This window comes from Schistocerca americana, unplaced genomic scaffold, assembly GCF_021461395.2.
Source record: "Schistocerca americana isolate TAMUIC-IGC-003095 unplaced genomic scaffold, iqSchAmer2.1 HiC_scaffold_456, whole genome shotgun sequence".
NCBI classification, from domain to species: Eukaryota; Metazoa; Arthropoda; class Insecta; order Orthoptera; family Acrididae; genus Schistocerca; species Schistocerca americana.
Window position 1 is genome coordinate 12,501 of NW_025726188.1, and position 7,500 is coordinate 20,000.

Below are 7,500 nucleotides of genomic sequence, written 5' to 3' on the forward strand. Positions count from 1 at the left end.
CGTCATCTATGAGACGCCAAGCCGACTAAGACAGCCATGGGCCCACAGTGCCCTTCTTTCGACCCCACCCACAAAGCCTGCATCCTCTGTCGACAACAGCACCCCAACGCCAGCGCCTCTGCCGCACGAAGTCGTGGACCGGCAATCACTCCACCTGCACCCGTTCGTGCCCCACCCCAACCGCCCAACCCGCAACTCCAGCGGATGAACGGCGGACTTTGCTCGCACGCGCAATGTGCAATCCACCCCTATAACGTGCGTTTCATGAAGAGTTATGTCCAATATGCGACATTCCCGCTGTCCCTATACATGAGCTGCGAGCTGTACCACTTACGAGCTACAGACGCGATCGCGTTGCTCTCTGTACGAATGCAGATGCTCAGCGGTCAGCTAGGAGGCGCTCCATCCATGTCGGTACCGGTGAGCGTTGCACTCGCAGTCGCAAAAACGTACGGCAAGTATATTACTCGGAAGAGTCAATGACAGTCCAAGCCCCCCTGCGTGGGAAGAGTCTTTCTAGGCCATGACCCACCGGAAGGGCGCAGCGTCCCCCACCCCAGACATGTGACGTCACACTATCGGTATTGACGACTAGACTGATTCCTTATAATCATTTGCCATACACCGGTGGAAGCTGCCGAGACGAGTAACTACATGGCGGCCTCGCCGTGTCACTAATGTACAGAGATACAACAGTTTCGACTGGAACCGGATGAAACGTATACACGGCGCTGATTAGTAATAGATAGAGCCATCAAAATACAGATAATGTATACAACTGTCCGTATACATGCTGAAAGACTCTGCTCACAATCACAACCACACGTCAGCCAGACACTCTTATCACGCACTACTCTCTGCCTGTAACAGGCACAGAGACAATATGTAAGCACCAGCATGGAACAACACCCAGTGCATCCTCTCCGCCACATTAGACTATCCACACTATCATAACCAGACCGGGAGGTCCACTCACAAAACAGAATATCCCACCCTTCCGACAACCACCATTGCTCAGCTAAGCCACCAACACCCACACATGTCCTACACAGGGGTACACCCAACATCACAATACTGCCTCCTGTCACAGCACACAAACAATGGCAGGAATGAAAGACACAGGTCTGCCACAAGCATGGAATCAGAGCGCCGCCTGTTATGAGCCAAAGGTGCACCCTGACGTGGCAAATCAGATGATGCCGCAGTCATTTACTTACGATAATCACAATCAACAAACCGGCCCCCCCCCCCCCCAAAACACCTTTCCTTACAACAATGTGTACCTTAACCTAACCCGTATTGTGCCTTAACCTAACCCGTATTGTGCCTTAACCTAACCCGTATTGTGCCTTAACCTAACCCGTATTGTCCCTTAACCTAACCCGTATTGTGCCTTAACCTAACCCGTATTGTGCCTTAACCTAACCCGTATTGTGCCTTAACCTAACCCGTATTGTGCCTTAACCTAACCCGTATTGTGCCTTAACCTAACCCACGTTGTGCCTTAACCTAACCCACGTTGTGCCTTAACCTAACCCACGTTGTGCCTTAACCTAACCCACGTTGTGCCTTAACCTAACCCACGTTGTGCCTTAACCTAACCCACGTTGTGCCTTAACCTAACCCACGTTGTGCCTTAACCTAACCCACGTTGTGCCTTAACCTAACCCGTATTGTGCCTTAACCTAACCCGTATTGTGCCTTAACCTAACCCGTATTGTGCCTTAACCTAACCCGTATTGTGCCTTAACCTAACCCGTATTGTGCCTTAACCTAACCCGTATTGTGCCTTAACCTAACCCGTATTGTGCCTTAACCTAACCCGTATTGTGCCTTAACCTAACCCGTATTGTGCCTTAACCTAACCCACGTTGTGCCTTAACCTAACCCACGTTGTGCCTTAACCTAACCCACGTTGTGCCTTAACCTAACCCACGTTGTGCCTTAACCTAACCCACGTTGTGCCTTAACCTAACCCACGTTGTGCCTTAACCTAACCCACGTTGTGCCTTAACCTAACCCACGTTGTGCCTTAACCTAACCCACGTTGTGCCTTAACCTAACCCATATTGTGCCTTAACCTAACCCATATTGTGCCTTAACCTAACCCATATTGTGCCTTAACCTAACCCATATTGTGCCTTAACCTAACCCATATTGTGCCTTAACCTAACCCATATTGTGCCTTAACCTAACCCATATTGTGCCTTAACCTAACCCATATTGTGCCTTAACCTAACCCATATTGTGCCTTAACCTAACCCATATTGTGCCTTAACCTAACCCATATTGTGCCTTAACCTAACCCATATTGTGCCTTAACCTAACCCATATTGTGCCTTAACCTAACCCATATTGTGCCTTAACCTAACCCGTATTGTGCCTTAACCTAACCCGTATTGTGCCTTAACCTAACCCGTATTGTGCCTTAACCTAACCCGTATTGTACCTTAACCTAACCCGTATTGTGCCTTAACCTAACCCGTATTGTGCCTTAACCTAACCCGTATTGTGCCTTAACCTAACCCGTATTGTGCCTTAACCTAACCCGTATTGTGCCTTAACCTAACCCGTATTGTGCCTTAACCTAACCCGTATTGTGCCTTAACCTAACCCGTATTGTGCCTTAACCTAACCCGTATTGTGCCTTAACCTAACCCGTATTGTGCCTTAACCTAACCCGTATTGTGCCTTAACCTAACCCGTATTGTGCCTTAACCTAACCCGTATTGTCCCTTAACCTAACCCGTATTGTGCCTTAACCTAACCCACGTTGTGCCTTAACCTAACCCACGTTGTGCCTTAACCTAACCCACGTTGTGCCTTAACCTAACCCACGTTGTGCCTTAACCTAACCCACGTTGTGCCTTAACCTAACCCACGTTGTGCCTTAACCTAACCCACGTTGTGCCTTAACCTAACCCACGTTGTGCCTTAACCTAACCCACATTGTGCCTTAACCTAACCCACATTGTGCCTTAACCTAACCCATATTGTGCCTTAACCTAACCCATATTGTGCCTTAACCTAACCCATATTGTGCCTTAACCTAACCCATATTGTGCCTTAACCTAACCCATATTGTGCCTTAACCTAACCCATATTGTGCCTTAACCTAACCCATATTGTGCCTTAACCTAACCCATATTGTGCCTTAACCTAACCCATATTGTGCCTTAACCTAACCCATATTGTGCCTTAACCTAACCCATATTGTGCCTTAACCTAACCCATATTGTGCCTTAACCTAACCCATATTGTGCCTTAACCTAACCCATATTGTGCCTTAACCTAACCCATATTGTGCCTTAACCTAACCCATATTGTGCCTTAACCTAACCCATATTGTGCCTTAACCTAACCCATATTGTGCCTTAACCTAACCCATATTGTGCCTTAACCTAACCCATATTGTGCCTTAACCTAACCCATATTGTGCCTTAACCTAACCCATATTGTGCCTTAACCTAACCCATATTGTGCCTTAACCTAACCCATATTGTGCCTTAACCTAACCCATATTGTGCCTTAACCTAACCCATATTGTGCCTTAACCTAACCCATATTGTGCCTTAACCTAACCCATATTGTGCCTTAACCTAACCCATATTGTGCCTTAACCTAACCTATATTGCGCCTTAACCTAACCTATATTGCGCCTTAACCTAACCTATATTGCGCCTTAACCTAACCTATATTGCGCCTTAACCTAACCTATATTGCGCCTTAACCTAACCTACGTTGCGCCTTAACCTAACCCACGTTGCGCCTTAACCTAACCCACGTTGCGCCTTAACCCAACCCACGTTGCGCCTTAACCCAACCCACGTTGCGCCTTAACCCAACCCACGTTGGGCCTTAACCCAACCCACGTTGCGCCTTAACCCAACACACGTTGGGCCTTAACCCAACACACGTTGGGCCTTAACCCAACACACGTTGGGCCTTAACCCAACACACGTTGGGCCTTAACCCAACACACGTTGGGCCTTAACCCAACACACGTTGGGCCTTAACCCAACACACGTTGGGCCTTAACCCAACACACGTTGGGCCTTAACCCAACACACGTTGGGCCTTAACCCAACACACGTTGGGCCTTAACCCAACACACGTTGGGCCTTAACCCAACACACGTTGGGCCTTAACCCAACACACGTTGGGCCTTAACCCAACACACGTTGGGCCTTAACCCGCTCTGTAATTGTCATACGACGCGTTAAATTAGTGTAGTGTTGCCTAACTGCAACCCCCGCAATATAGTTTGCTACTCGCACTGCCTGGTCCCCAGTGTATCGCTTCATGTTAAACACCTTGCAGCGATACACTGTAATGTGGATGGCAGCAGGACGTACATGCTCAATGCCCTTCGCAGTTGTTCATTGGCATTCGCATGGCGAAGCACTTAGCCTACGCTGTGGTACGGCCTGTGTCAACTGTCCGCTGATGTTGTACGTCCAAATCACACACTGTACTGCACATTGGTCCTCATGTACTGAATGATACATCGTGGTACATGTGACCGTACAACGACTGCGCCAACAACGGCGAACCATGCGGTCCAACTGTTGTGCACTCAGCTATGTGTCGTCTCCCTATAAGAGCCGGATTGCAGTGTGGTATGCCCTGGATGGCGATCAGCATGAGCCGTCTGTTGATGTAGTGGCGCGTGTTGTCAGACGTAGTCGTCTCTTCTCACACACCGTGACAGCATGGTGCACTGCGTTCCACATCTGCGACATGCGACAGAGGCCGGTTGACAGTCGTTCGCGCAATGGACATCGCATACGTACGGGGGCCACCTTCCACGTGTTCGCGAAGCGTGCACATGTTGTTGCGTGTATGTGGGCAGACATAGTGTGTCGTGACACCTGACACAGGCATGCAACAATCGTTGAATTTGCAAATGGCGATGGACGTCTACGTTTGCTGGTGACGTTACGCAAATGAACAACTGGTAAACCGTTGTGGTGCGGTTGTTCTCGCTAGAGGTGAATCAGTGATGGCGACGATCGGTTGAGCTACCAACCGGTTGTTTCAGCGATACCCACCATGCCCACGAACGTGAATGGCATGTGGGTGTGAAGCGATACGCGGCGGTGGCTGGGTGGGACCGTCCCCGGCCGGTGAGGGGGGGCCTCCCGGCGTGCTGGCCGCGCGGTGCGTGGGCGCACGCGCTACAGCCGGCTGGTGGGGGCGGCCAGTGGCAGGCGCGCCGGCCGACGGAGGCGGCAGGCGGCGCAGCTGCGCGCCGGCGCACCCTGCACGCGGCGCCGTGCGGCCAAAGTAGGTCCTCGCGGGCCCGGTGCGAAGCGCGGTGGACATCTGCAGTGTGCTGGTCCGATTGAGGACTGTGTGCGCTGAGGATGCGCCGCCGCCCGGCGCTCGGCGCCGCGACGCCGTCTGCTGCTCGGTCGCCTCTGCGGTTCTCGCAGGTGGTTTGTATCGCAGCTGTGCGGACGTGTTGGCGCGTGCGCTGTGCTGGGAGAGTTCGCTTCGGCACCCAAGTGGGGCTTTTGTCCTTCTGTGGCGCTGGCGTTGGAGCTGCCGGCCACCGTAGGTGGCGCGTGTTGTCTCCCGCCGGCAATGCCACGACAGCACGCTCCCGGGCCTCTGTCGGCAGCGGCAAGCTCAGTTGGGAGCACGGGTGGTCGCACCTAAAGCGTCTACTCGCCAAACTCCGGGCGATTGCGCCTCTCTCGAACCCGACCAAGTACTTAGGACGGCGCTGCGCGCCGCCGGGACCTGAGAGGGTTTCGAGGTGTATCGTGCAGGGGAGCTCAGCCTCCTCCTGTTTGCAGAATAATTGAGCGGACGCTTGCGTGTTCGCGCGGGCCCCCGGGACACACTCCCGGGCGGCCGGCTGCTCAGCTCTAGTTGACGCAGCTCCCTGGTTGATCCTGCCAGTAGTCATATGCTTGTCTCAAAGATTAAGCCATGCATGTCTCAGTACAAGCCGCATTAAGGTGAAACCGCGAATGGCTCATTAAATCAGTTATGGTTCCTTAGATCGTACCCACGTTACTTGGATAACTGTGGTAATTCTAGAGCTAATACATGCAAACAGAGTCCCGACCAGAGATGGAAGGGACGCTTTTATTAGATCAAAACCAATCGGTCGGCTCGTCCGGTCCGTTTGCCTTGGTGACTCTGAATAACTTTGGGCTGATCGCACGGTCCTCGTACCGGCGACGCATCTTTCAAATGTCTGCCTTATCAACTGTCGATGGTAGGTTCTGCGCCTACCATGGTTGTAACGGGTAACGGGGAATCAGGGTTCGATTCCGGAGAGGGAGCCTGAGAAACGGCTACCACATCCAAGGAAGGCAGCAGGCGCGCAAATTACCCACTCCCGGCACGGGGAGGTAGTGACGAAAAATAACGATACGGGACTCATCCGAGGCCCCGTAATCGGAATGAGTACACTTTAAATCCTTTAACGAGTATCTATTGGAGGGCAAGTCTGGTGCCAGCAGCCGCGGTAATTCCAGCTCCAATAGCGTATATTAAAGTTGTTGCGGTTAAAAAGCTCGTAGTTGGATTTGTGTCCCACGCTGTTGGTTCACCGCCCGTCGGTGTTTAACTGGCATGTATCGTGGGACGTCCTGCCGGTGGGGCGAGCTGAAGGCGTGCGACGCGCCTCGTGCGTGCTCGTGCGTCCCGAGGCGGACCCCGTTGCAATCCTACCAGGGTGCTCTTGAGTGAGTGTCTCGGTGGGCCGGCACGTTTACTTTGAACAAATTAGAGTGCTTAAAGCAGGCAAGCCCGCCTGAATACTGTGTGCATGGAATAATGGAATAGGACCTCGGTTCTATTTTGTTGGTTTTCGGAACCCGAGGTAATGATTAATAGGGACAGGCGGGGGCATTCGTATTGCGACGTTAGAGGTGAAATTCTTGGATCGTCGCAAGACGAACAGAAGCGAAAGCATTTGCCAAGTATGTTTTCATTAATCAAGAACGAAAGTTAGAGGTTCGAAGGCGATCAGATACCGCCCTAGTTCTAACCATAAACGATGCCAGCCAGCGATCCGCCGCAGTTCCTCCGATGACTCGGCGGGCAGCCTCCGGGAAACCAAAGCTTTTGGGTTCCGGGGGAAGTATGGTTGCAAAGCTGAAACTTAAAGGAATTGACGGAAGGGCACCACCAGGAGTGGAGCCTGCGGCTTAATTTGACTCAACACGGGAAACCTCACCAGGCCCGGACACCGGAAGGGTTGACAGATTGATAGCTCTTTCTTGATTCGGTGGGTGGTGGTGCATGGCCGTTCTTAGTTGGTGGAGCGATTTGTCTGGTTAATTCCGATAACGAACGAGACTCTAGCCTGCTAACTAGTCGCGTGACATCCTTCGTGCTGTCAGCGATTACTTTTCTTCTTAGAGGGACAGGCGGCTTCTAGCCGCACGAGATTGAGCAATAACAGGTCTGTGATGCCCTTAGATGTTCTGGGCCGCACGCGCGCTACACTGAAGGAATCAGCGTGTCTTCCTAGGCCGAAAG

The 7,500-nt window shown here is 51.8% G+C and overlaps 1 non-coding gene across 1 annotated transcript in view; it reads left to right on the forward strand.

Annotated features, from left to right (window-relative positions):
- The first annotated feature begins 5,887 nt into the window (after positions 1-5,887).
- LOC124583339 overlaps positions 5,888-7,500 on the forward strand; it is a 1,910-nt gene continuing 297 nt past the window's right edge. The window contains exon 1 of the ribosomal RNA XR_006974183.1: positions 5,888-7,500. This exon is cut by the window's right edge and continues 297 nt beyond it. This is a non-coding gene — a ribosomal RNA (small subunit ribosomal RNA).